The following is a 12437-nucleotide window of genomic DNA, read 5'->3' as shown; positions in this document are numbered from 1 at the left end:
CCTTCCCTCGGGCTGAAACGCGGGGCTCCGGGCGCGCCACACACCGGGTCTCCCACGCCTTCCCAGCAGCCAGCCCCGAGAATCCCTGCCGCCCCTTCGCAGCTCCCGCCGCTGCTGCAGCCGCCGCTCTCCTTGTCCTCCGGCCGCCGCCGCCGCTCAAATAACTACCAGGAGGGTTAGATGGGGGATTCCGCCATGTCAATGATGTCGGGACCACATGGGGATTGGGGGCCCGCCCCCTGCCGTAATCTGCCGAGTATAACCGCCTCCACAAGCTCAGATTCGCAGGCGCTGTGGGATCCTCCTTCCCCCTCCCCCCGCCTCCAGACCTGCATAACTATCCGGAAACTCTTTTTGGTTCAGCCGGACTAAAGAAGTCTTAGGCTTAGAGGAACTAGCAACTCCTGAAAGGCTAGGGCTGCATATTCTGCAAACGATCGCCAACACCAATATAAATGCAGGGTTTGCTGAGTAATAATCAGAGCTAAAACTATGACATTATTTTTCATTTACACATATATTAACTTTTTTTAAAATCCCCACAACAACCTTATGAGCTATTTTGTCACCTTTCTCTATTTCCCACAGCAGTTTGTTCATATGGTTAACGTAGCGTGAACAGATTTTATTACACCGAAGTTAAAATGTCTATTTCCCCCTACAGTACCCAATATGAGCTCACAAGAGCAGAGAGTGTTCCTTACTCATATCTGTATTTCCGTATCAAACATAGCATAATGCATAGGCCACAGTAGGACTCATTAGATAATTGCTGAGTTATATTAATCAAGTCAAATGTAATGTATCCTGTTGTACAGACTCAAAATGGTTAGCCAACTGTATCCCATCCCACCCCTCAAATTATCCAGGGAGACAAGAAAGTAGAAATTATCCCAGAGAGGCCACTTCTCTTTTTAGCTTCCCAGGTATTCTAAATAATTACATTAGCTTCAATTATTAGGCTACAAAGCAGTACTAGGTAGCAACCAGAGGCAATGTATTACTTTCATTGACCTAAAAAATACATAACAACCATTTGTCAGATAAAGTTACTGTACATAGTACTGTATTTTTCTCTCTTTTTTTTTGCGGTACGCGGGCCTCTCACTGTTGTGGCCTCTCCCGTTGCGGAGCACAGGCTCCGGACACGCAGACTCAGCGGCCATGGCTCACGGGCCCAGCCGCTCCGCGGCATGTGGGATCTTCCCGGACTGGGGCACGAACCCATGTCCCCTGCATCGGCAGGCGGACTCTCAACCACTGCGCCACCAGGGAAGCCCCGTAGTACTGTATTAAAGCCCGAAGAACATAAAAGAATACTAAGAAATAGCTCCTTTTGTTGTAGAATTTGCAATTCTTTTTTGGAGATGGGGGAATAATGGTGAATCCAGGCAAATGGGGCCCTCCCTCCTAACTGGCTTCTTTCCGCAAATGTTCCCAAAGAGTCTCTGGAAGCCATCTTTCTAGAACATGGCTCCAATCCTAGGCCATAGTTCTGTATTGGAAGGGAAAAAAGATAAAGCAGAGGTTCCCAGCTCCTGCCTCAGCTTCTCTAGCTTGCCCCTGAGCTATGGCCTCCAACCCAGCTGAACTCTCATGACTTCCAAGCACCTCTCTCCCTCTGCACATCCTTTCACTCTGTCTGGAGCATACTTCTTCCTCTACCCTATCTAAGGATCATTTCCTCATCTTTGATCACCCCCTCCCTTCCCATAGCCTTGCAGCTCTTTTCCCCACAATCTCATAATGCTTTTCAGTGCTTCTCACATTGCTCTGAAGTTACTGTATATCTCTTCCACTTGGCTGGTCTTGTTCATTTTTGTATCCCCAGCATTAACCTAGCATTGTACTTTGAATATAATACCCTCCTTATAAATGTTTGTTGAATAAATTAATTTTAAAGTATGTTTTAAGAATCTGAATGACTAGATAAATGGGCAAACTTCAGAGGGTGGAAGTTTGAATTCAAGTGTAGTAAGACAGGCTTGGCAAAGGAGGTAAAAGTAGGCAAGAGAAATTCAGAAGACAGAATTATTTCTTCCAGTTTCTTCCATTAGGCTGAATTTGTTCCAATTAAGAAGAATCGGGGGCTTCCCTGGTGGCGCAGTGGTTGAGTGTCCGCCTGCCAATGCAGGGGACATGGGATGGTGCCCGGTCCGGGAAGATCCCACATGCCGCGGAGCGGCTGGGCCCGTGAGCCATGGCCGCTGAGCCTGCGCATCCGGAGCCTGTGTTCCGCAACGGGAGAGGCCACAACAGTGAGAGGCCCGCGTACCGCAAAAAAAAAAGAAGAATCAGGACTTCCCTGGTGGTCCAGTGGTTAAGACTTCGCCTTCCAATGTAGGGGGTGCAGGTTCGATGCCTGGTCAGGGAGCTAAGATCCCACATGCCTCGAGGCCAAAAAACAAAAACATAAAACAGAAGCAATATTGTAACAAATTCAATAAAGACTTAAAAAAAATGGTCCACATTAAAAAAAAATTTTATAAAAAGAGAATCAATGATACAAAATGCCTTAAAATTTTAAATGTATTTTCATATATATAATCTCAGCGTTTCATTTGTCTTCTTATCCTAACACCTAATATCAGTTTTGGACAGAATAGAAACCCAATTAAGTGTTTGCAAAATGAGAGGAAGTATGGTGTAGTGGAAGAAGCACGGAAATTATAATCAGACAAAAACCAGTGACATTGGACAAGTTTTTAAAGTTCTCTGAGCCTGGGTCATTTATTTATTAAGTGGTGATATTACCTTCCTGCTAAGGTTGTTGTGAGGAATAAAAACCTCAAGCACCTGATAATAAATAAAGGCTGGTTCCTCCTTGAATGAATGAATGAATGAATGAAGATGCCTTTACTAGAGAGAAACTTTTGAGAAGGCTCCCAACTACGTGTTGAGAGATTTAAATTTCATAATTGAGAAATCACTGTAGGATTATAAAGGCATGAAGTGACTGAAGTGGGTTTCAAAGTTGATTCTCCTAGCAGCAGGATCTAAAACAAGGTTCATGTCAGAGAGGCATGCCCTGAACCCATGAGGGAGATGATGAAGTCTTAGCCCAGAGCGGTAGTTCTGCAAATAGGAAGGAGGGCTTCAACTTAAGGCAATGAGTATTATTGTCTTGCGTTGACAACACCCAAGTCATCTGCCACCCTAGGTCCTAAGTTATAGAACCACAGTCATAACTTTGCTCCAAAAGCAACTTAGGACTTGCTCTAGTACAGCAATTAACATCCAAATGAGATGCCTAGAAGTTAAGACCTATAACAAAATATACAGACTTGCAAACCCTTCCATCGCCCATGCAACGTAAGCTGAGTTGTGTTAAAATTTTTAAATAAATAAAAGGTTCAAAGTTATACCTCCTGACTTTAGATAACTTACTTTATAACAAAAGAAATGCAAATCTAACATATTTGAAACTAGCATTGAAAAGGTCTCAAACCATTAAACCTGTAATACTTCTCAGCCTAAGATTTGTAAATTCAAACCTCTTTCTCAAAGATCACTATAGCTAGTAATACCTAATATCTAGAAGACCCAGCCAGGTTCTCAGTCTCCATATCCTACCTCTGCCTGCAGCTGGGGTTGCTAGATTCTCACAGGCAGGCTCAGTCTTGCCTCTAATCTTGAAACACAATCTTGACCTTAGAGGACATTAACTCTTTGCATCTACTTCTTGTTCTAATGTACTGAGCCAGATCTGATACCAGCTTCAATACGAATATTGATGAAAAACCAATTAATCCTGTTTTGAAGAGTGTTAGAATTCACTAGAGTGTGAACTAGAGTAAGGGTTAGCCAGCTCAGTCAACAATAAAATCTAAGAGCAACATTGCAACTGCACTTTTCTCCAGAACAGTTCAACCAGTCAAGCTATAGTTTCACCTTCCTTACTATTGTTCAATGCAAGACAAGGGCAAATTGTAACTATATATATATATATATATATATAAGTCATTTCCAAAAGAGTGTCCCACAGTTATCAGAACTATTCAGGTAGAAGCTGAATAAGCTGTCAGGGCTCATAAAATCACAGGGCTGATAGAGAGCTAAAGTTTTTCGGCCTGCTCTCTCCCAAAGCAGAATCTTTGCCCCACGTCAATGACAGCTAAGCACCCAGCCTCAGCCTGAGCACCGCCAGGAAAAGGGAAAATGCTTCTTTCCAAGACAGCCTTTTATCAACAACTCTAGACCCAAACCAAGTCTTCTGAAAACCGCCTCCTTGCAACTTTCCCCCACGGGTCCTGTTTCTGCCCTCTGGAGGCAGATAAAGTAACAACAGTCACCGTCCACATGACTTCCCTTCCAGCAAATTGACGTTACCAGTCATACCTGTTCTCTTTTCCTGGATAAACATCTCTGACTTGCTGACCTCTTCATCTCATCACATGGCTTCCAGATCTCTCTTCATCCTTTTCTTCCACCACCTCTAGGTACCTACGTGTTCAACAGCTCTGAAAGCTGGGTATTCAGATTCTGTCCATAATATTTCAGGCATGATCAACACACAGCCAGAGTGGTACACTTTGCTGCTTTAATTTGGACAAAATGCTTGTATTGTTACAGTTTAATATTGTGTTAATTTTCTTAGCACGCTCTTCATCCTGTTAACTCATGCTTTCTTCTTCCATGAAAAGTTGTCAAGCTGGGCATACATCAGGAAAACAACTGATTTTATTTTAATTGGTTTTAATTACTGTTAAATAGTTGAATATTTCATTTTATAAAATTTCATTTTTAAGTTTCATTCTTACATTCCAGCCTACCTAGTACTTTCTGGACAACCTTTCCCAGCTTTGTGACATTGATAAGTATGACAAGCATGATTTTCATGTTGCCATCCAAGTCACTAATAAACCACAAAAAAAGACAAGGCCAAGAACTACTAGTAATTTTTCTCCAACTGAAGGTAAATTTGAGGTAAAGTCATTTAAAAAGCTCTGAATTTGTCCATCCCACTGACTTACTCTGAACCCCACACAACAGTGGAGCAAGTTGGGTTTGACTTTCTTCATAGTCATTTTTATTATTCTTGCCCACTCTCATACCTGATTTACTCCTATGATCATTTTTTCTTCCTAAGATGTCAAGACTTTTGTATGATACTTGAGTCTCTTCACACCAGGTATGCTAAATATTATCTTCCTCAAACAAATTCAAAATTTTCCCTGGATAGAAATACATGTAGATATATCTGTCCTTCACAGAGAAATGAAGCTAAGAAATATCTTTAGCTCAGGCTACATGCCTCAGATACAAACCATTTTAGTCAAGGAGAGATTCTGAGATTTGACCAGAAAGCACTGAGTTGGAAAAAAGTAAACTTATTGAAGAGCCAGCTGAGCCCATTCTGTTTGTGAAGAGTTGGATATCATACTTGAAATTGTTTCTCGTCTTTTGTGTAGTTACCACAGTATTTCTTTTAGTTCTTGGAAGCATACTCACTGGTATTTCACATGTAATCTGTGTGTCTCAGAACTCAGTGTAACTCAGGGAGTTAAATCACATATACATTAATACCCTTGCTCTGACTCTGACAGCCACCATTATTGCAGGACATCTCACTACCCTTGTACTCTTTCTGGTTCTTTCTAGAAGTCTCCTGTGAGTTTACAAGCATGCTTTTTCAGAGTGCTTCAGTAACTTATCAACCCAGCCAGAGCAGCTAATGTGGCACCTCCCACTGTCCTGAGCCTCCTACTGTTGGTAAAACCATGGAAAGCCCACCCTGGTTACCCTATAAGGCCAGCACCTCCCTCGGACAGACTCACTTCTCTCTGTCTCTGGACAAACTCTGTGAGATATAATTAACATACAGCACTGTATAAGTTTAAGGTATACAGCATAATTATTTGACTTACATACATCATGAAGTGATTATCAGGATAAGTTTGGTGACCATATATCACCTCATATAAATACAAAATTAAAGAAATAGAAAACAAAATTTTTTTCTTGTGATGAGAACTCAGGATTTACTCTCTTAACAACTTTCATGTACAATATTTCATATACAACAGGGTTAATTATATTTATCATGTTGTACATTACATCCCTAGTATTTATCTTACAGCTGCAAGTTTGCCCCTTTTGACTGCCTCCATCCAGTTCCCCCTCCCCCCATCCACCACTCCTGCCTCTGGTTACCATGAATCTGATCTCTTTTTCTATGAGTTAGTTGGTTAGTTTGCTTTGAAAATGTAATTGACCTACAATACTATGTTAGTTCTCGTTATACAACATAGTAATTCGATATTTCTATACTGTTTCAAACTGATCACCAGGATAAGTCTAGTTACTATATGTCACCACAAAAAGATATTACTTAGTTATTGACTGTATTCCCCACACTGTACATTTCATACCTGTGACTCATTTATTTCCCAACTGGAAGTTTGTACATTGTAACCTCCCTCACCTATTTCTTTGCTCCCCCTACACCCTTCCCCTCTGGCAAACTCCTGTTGGTTCTCTGTATCTATAACTCTGTTTATGTTTTGTTATGTTCGTTCATTTGAGGTTTTTTTAGATTTCACATATAAGTAAAATCATACAGTATCTATCTTTCACTGTTTGACTAATTTCACTTAGCATAATGCCTTCAAGTTCCATCCATGTCAAAAATGGCAGAATTTCCTTCCTTCTCATGACAATAATATTCCATTGTATGTATATATATATATATACATCACATCTTCTTTATCAGTTCATCTACAGACAGACAATTAGGTTGTTTCCATATCTTGGTTGTTGTGAATAATGCTGCAATGAATGTGGGAGCACAAATATCTCTTTGAGATTCTGATTTCATTTTTTTAGGCTATATACCCAAAAGTGGGATTGCTAGATCATATGGTAGTCTACCTTTAATTTTTTGAGGAACCTCCACATGTGTTTCATAGTGGCTGCACCAATTTACCTTCCCACCAACAGTGCATGAGGATTCCCTTCTCTCCACATACTCGCCAACACTTGTTTTCTGTTGCTTTCTGACAATAGCCATTCTAACAGGTGTGAGACAATAGCTTGTTATGGTTTTGATTTGCATTTCCCTGGTGATTAATGATGTTGAGCACCTTTTCATGTATCTGTTGACCATCTGTATGTCTTCTCTGGAAAAATGTCTATTAAGTTCCTTTGTCTACTTTTTAATTAATTGGTGTTTTTGCTATTGAGTTGTATGAGTTCCTTACATATTATGACTCCTTAACAGATATATGGTTTGCAAGTATTTTCTTCCATTCCATAGGTTGATTTTTCACTTTGTTGATTGTTTCTTCTGCTGTACAGAAGGTTTTTAGTTTGATGTTGTGCGGCTTTTTGTTTCTTTTGTTGCTTTAGCTTTTGATGTCATATCCAAAAAATTATTGCCAAGACCAATGTCAAGGAGTTTTCCCCCACGTTTTCTTCTAGGAGTTTTATGGTTTCAGGTCTTATGTTTCTCTTTTGTCCTTTTAGAGTTAATTTTTGAGAGCGGTGTAAGATAGGGGTCCAATTTTATTTTCCTGCCTGTGATTATCTAGTTTTCCTAACACCATTTGTTGAAGACACTATCCTTTCCCCATTGAGTATTCTTGGCTACCTTGTCAAATATTAGTTAAACATATAAGTAAGCGTTTACTTCTGGGCTCTCAATCCTGTTCCCTTGGTCTATGTATCTACACTTATGCCAGTACCATACTCTTTGATTACTATAGTTTGAAATTAGGAATTGTGATGGTTTCACCTTTGTTCTTCTTTCTCAGGATTGCTTTGGCTATTTAGGGTCTTTTGTGGTTCCAGACAAATTTTAAGATTGCTTTTCCTATTTCTATGAAAAACGTCACTGGAATTTTGATAGGGATTTTACTGAATCTGTAGATTGCTTTGGGTAATACGGACATTTTAACAATATTAATTCTTCCCATCCATGAACAGGGGCTATCGTTCCATTTAATTGTTTCTTCTCCAATTTTTTTAAACCAAGTCTTATAGTTTTCAGTGTACAGATCTTTCACCTCTTTCATTAAATTTATTCTTTGGTATTTTATTGTTTTTGTTGCTATTGTGAATGGGATTGTTTTATTTCTTTTTCAGATGTTTTGTTGTTATTGTATAGAAACACAGTGGATTTCTGTATGTTGATTTTGTATCCTGCAACTTTATTGAATTTGTTCATTAGTTCTAACAGAGTTTTGGTGGTCTTTAGGACTTTCTCTATATGAGATCATGTCATCTGCTAACAGAGACAATTTTCTTCTTCCTTTCTAATTTGGATGTCTTTTATTTCTTTTTCTTGTCTAATTGTTCTGGCTAGGACTGCCTGCACTATGTTGAATAGGAGTGGTGAGAGTGTGCATCTTTGTTTTGTTCCTGACCTTAGAGAAAAAGCTTTCAACCTTTCACCATGTATGATGTTAGCTGTGGGCTCGTCATACATGGTCTTTACTATGTTGAGATACGTTCCTTCTATACCCAATTTGTTGAGAGATTTTATCATGAAAGATGTTGAATTTTGTCAAGTGCTTTTTCTGTATCTATTCATATGTTCTTATGATTTTTATCTTTCATTGTATGAATGTGGTATATCACACTCATTGATTTACATATGTTGAACCATCCTTGCATTCCAGGGATAAATCCCACTTGGTCATGGTGTATGATTTTTTTAATGTGCTCTTGAATTCAGTTTTCTAATTTTTTTTTTTTTTTTGCGGTACGCGGGCCTCTCACTGTTGTGGCGTCTCCCGTTGCAGAGCACAGGCTCCGGACGCGCAGGCTCAGCGGCCATGGCCCATGGGCCCAGCCACTCCACGGCATGTGGGATCCTCCCGGACCAGGGCACGAACCCGTGTTCCCTGCATCGGCAGGCGGACTCCCAACCACTGCGCCACCAGGGAAGCCCCAGTTTTCTAATATTTTGTTGAGAATTTTTGTGTCTATATTCATCAGGGATATTGGCCTATAGTTTTCTTTTCTTATAGTGTCTTTACTTGGCTTTCATATCAGGGTAATTCTGGCCTCTCAAAATGAGTTAGGGAATGTTCCCTCCTCTTTAGTTTTTTTGTAGAGTTTGAGAAGGACTGACATTAATTCTTCCTTAAATGTTTCATAGAATTCACTAGGGAAAACATATGACCCTGGGCTTTTTTTTTGTTGTTGATCTTGGAAGATTTTGGTGACTGATTCAATTACTTTACTCTTTATTTCAGATTTTCTATTTCATCATGATTCAATCTTAGTAAGTTGTATGTTTCTAGGAATTCATTCATTTCTTCTCTGTTATCTAATTTGTTAGTATATAACAGTTCGTAGTAGCTATTTCTGTAGTATCAGTTGTAATGTCTCCTTCATTTCCGATTTTATTTATTTGAGTCTTCTCTCTCTCTTTTTTTTTTCTTTTAGTTTAGCTAAAGCTTTGTTACTTTTGTTTATTTTTTCCAAAAGACCAGCTCTTAGTTTTCTTGATCTTTTCTATTGTTTTTCTGGTCTCTAGTCCATTTATTTCCGCTCTGATCTTTATTTCCTTCCTTCTGCTAACATTGGGCTTCGTTCATTCTTCTTTTTGTAAGATCTGGTTCACTTCTATGATTTCTCATCCTGGTTTATGGGCACTGTGCAAGAAGGAGGACCAGGCCACTACAAGTGAGAGATGATGGTGGCCCAAACTACAGTGGTGGCAGTAAAGATGACAAAACCCCACTAATTTGTTATTGGAGGTGAGGGAAAGTTTGGAGTAAAGAAAAAAAGCTTTATCAATTTTTGCTTTCTTTTCCTCTGTGCCCTTAGAACACAGACACAAATTCCTAAAAGTCACCAGAAGGAAGAATCCAAGTCACAGCCATGGCGTGCTTATAGTCTCTACTCCCCTCTCAGTCTCCTCTACAGACTGAGGCAGTGTTATCAAACTGACTCTTGGCACAGATCCCTTCACTGAGCATAAGATCTTTCCCAGAGTCCCCGAGGACCTGCACACCAACACACCAGAGGGGTTCAGACCCAAGCCCAACCTTAGACCCATGTCTATATGCCAAACAACTCTCCTTGGAATGAACAACTTAGTTGCCCTAGGAGTTACCACTTATGACCCACCTTCAGTTGAAGGTAGTATTAAGTAAAAGCTGGTGTTGTTAACCTTATCTTTGAGGAAGAGCACTGGTGAGCAGTCCAGGTTCCTGACTATTGCTTTGACATGTTGTGTAATATCAGGAAAATAATTTTACCTATTTGGATTTCAGGCTTCTTAGCCGACATATCTATAGAATAAGATGACATCTAAAGTCATTTTACCTCTAACGTTCTGTGATTCTATGGATGAATCAGATAAATTAACTAGTATAGTATATTTTTGATAGACCAAACACATTCTCACTTTGTCCAAATCACAATATTTGTATCTAGACTGCTCTGCTAGCTTGTTAATCATATCAATAGGGTTAACCTGATATATTTTGTTTGAATGAGTTTATGTGGCTCCTGGTGATTTATACTCGTTTCCTCTCACTGCCCAACTGCAAACTATTCAATAGTTTAGAGCTGTAGAGGGGATTGCTGCACTATTTAGTAAGTTAGACTTGGAGACCTCTCTAAATTTCATGACATTATGAAAATAAGGAAGGTTTTTCAATGGAAATGTTATCATACACCTTATATCAGAATTACACATGGCACCGACAGGGTTAGCCCTATGAGGAGATAGCCATGTATTAGGGATATTACAAATCAAAGGCAGTTAATTTGATCTCCTTTTGATTTGTAACATCCCTATTCAGTCTAACTATGAATCAGGCCCCCTTGAGTTATCAGTCATAGGATCACGACATGAAAGTTTAAATGAGAGACAGGTCAAAATAACATTATTATTGGAACATAATACTCAATATAATAAAAAGGTATTAGTTTATGAATGAATTACACTGATACCTATAAAGTAAACAGAGGTGATCTTTAATGGACAAATTGATGTTCTGCCTGTAATAGAGATTCAATAAATAATTAAATAATTAATTAAAATCCCTAACAGCTTTCTCTTATTCCAGCAGTTTGGCTCAAGCAAAAATCTATCTTTCTTGATGAAGGAATAGGCTTTCTTTATTTGACAATGAGAATAAGGTAATTTATTGAGATTTCTTTTTGCCCTGGCTACTCAGAAAGTCAGAGGTAAATTTTGTTCCAGATTATAGCAATTATCCTTAGCCTAGGATTTCTAGTAAGACCATTCTTCCTCCCTTTTCATTGCATAACTCATATTCATTTTTTCTTTATTTTAGTGGACCTAGTTTATCTCTGTTTTATTATATGCTGTTCTAGCCTTATGGGAGGTAGGTATAAAATTTAGGACTATTTTGGTTTCAAGTGACATGAAACCAATTCAAACTAAATTGAGGGAAAAAATATCAGGGTTAGAGTGAAACAGCTTATGCTAAACCTGGTTTAAAATTCCTAAACTGTAATAACATTTATACAAGTGAAACTAACTATAATCATTTTTTAAATTCCATAGTTTTTATGTGATGGATCAAAGAATACATTGTTTATGCTTATTAGGATTATTCTTTTACTTACTGTTCATACATTAACTAACAACGTTTACTGTTCAGCTTTATATTAATTATTCTAAGTAAGGTAATATAAATTTAAACAACCCTCTCCTTAAGGAATTTGTAATCTAAATGAGATTGTCACACATTGAGAAATAAATGTACAGTTTGATCATGAACTGTATTTTTAAAAAAATTTTTAGGGCTTCCCTGGTGGCTCAATGGTTGAGAGTCCGCCTGCCGATGCAGGGGACATGGGTTCGTGCCCCAGTCCGGGAAGATCCCACATGCCGCGGAGCAGCTGGGCCCGTGAGCCATGGCCACTGAGCCTGCGCGTCCGGAGCCTGTGCTCCACAACGGGAGAGGCCACAACAGTGAGAGGCCCGTGTACCGCAAAAAAAAAAAAATTTTTTTTAATTTACAATGTTGTGTTAGTTTCAGGCGTACAGCAAAGTGAATCAGTTATACATAAGCATATATCCACTCTCTGTTAGATTCTTTTCCAACATAGGCCATAACAGAGTATTTTTTTTAGTCTGTTTTTTTTGAAAATATTTATTTATTTATTTTATTTTTGGCTGCGTTGGGTCTTCATTGCTGCGCACGGGCTTTCTCTAGTTGTGGTGAGCAGGGGCTACCCTTCGTTGCAGTGCGCGCGATTCTTCTTGCGGTGGCTTCTCTTTTTGTGGAGCACGGGCTTTGGGCGCGTGGGCTTCAGTAGTTGTGGTATGTGGGCTCAGCAGTTGTGGCTCACGGGCTCTAGAGCGCAGGCTCAGTAGTTGTGGCACACTGGCTTAGTTGCTCCGCAGCATGTGGGATCTTGCCAGACCAGGGCTCGAACCCGTGTCCCCTGCATTGGCAGATAGATTCTTAACAACTGCACCACCAGGGAAGTCCCCGTAACAGAGTATT

The 12437-nt window shown here is 39.5% G+C and overlaps 1 protein-coding gene and 1 long non-coding RNA gene across 6 annotated transcripts in view; one reads left to right on the top strand and one right to left on the bottom strand.

The window, feature by feature from the left end:
- The window catches only part of FNDC3B (fibronectin type III domain containing 3B), a 361128-nt gene extending 360916 nt beyond the window's left edge, over positions 1 to 212 (bottom strand). For all 5 annotated transcript variants that reach the window (XM_033429514.2, XM_033429520.2, XM_033429521.2 and 2 more), the window contains exon 1: positions 2 to 212. The gene's annotated coding sequence lies outside the window, so the exon portion shown is untranslated. The remainder of the gene's footprint in view (position 1) is intronic.
- Positions 1 to 12437, top strand: part of LOC125964393 (uncharacterized) — a 602357-nt gene that overhangs the window by 207046 nt on the left and 382874 nt on the right. The gene's annotated exons all lie outside the window — the stretch shown is intronic.

This window comes from Orcinus orca, chromosome 5 (assembly GCF_937001465.1).
Source record: "Orcinus orca chromosome 5, mOrcOrc1.1, whole genome shotgun sequence".
NCBI lineage: Eukaryota > Metazoa > Chordata > Mammalia > Artiodactyla > Delphinidae > Orcinus > Orcinus orca.
Note: the sequence above shows the minus strand (reverse complement) of the source record. Positions and strands in the feature narration are given on the sequence as shown.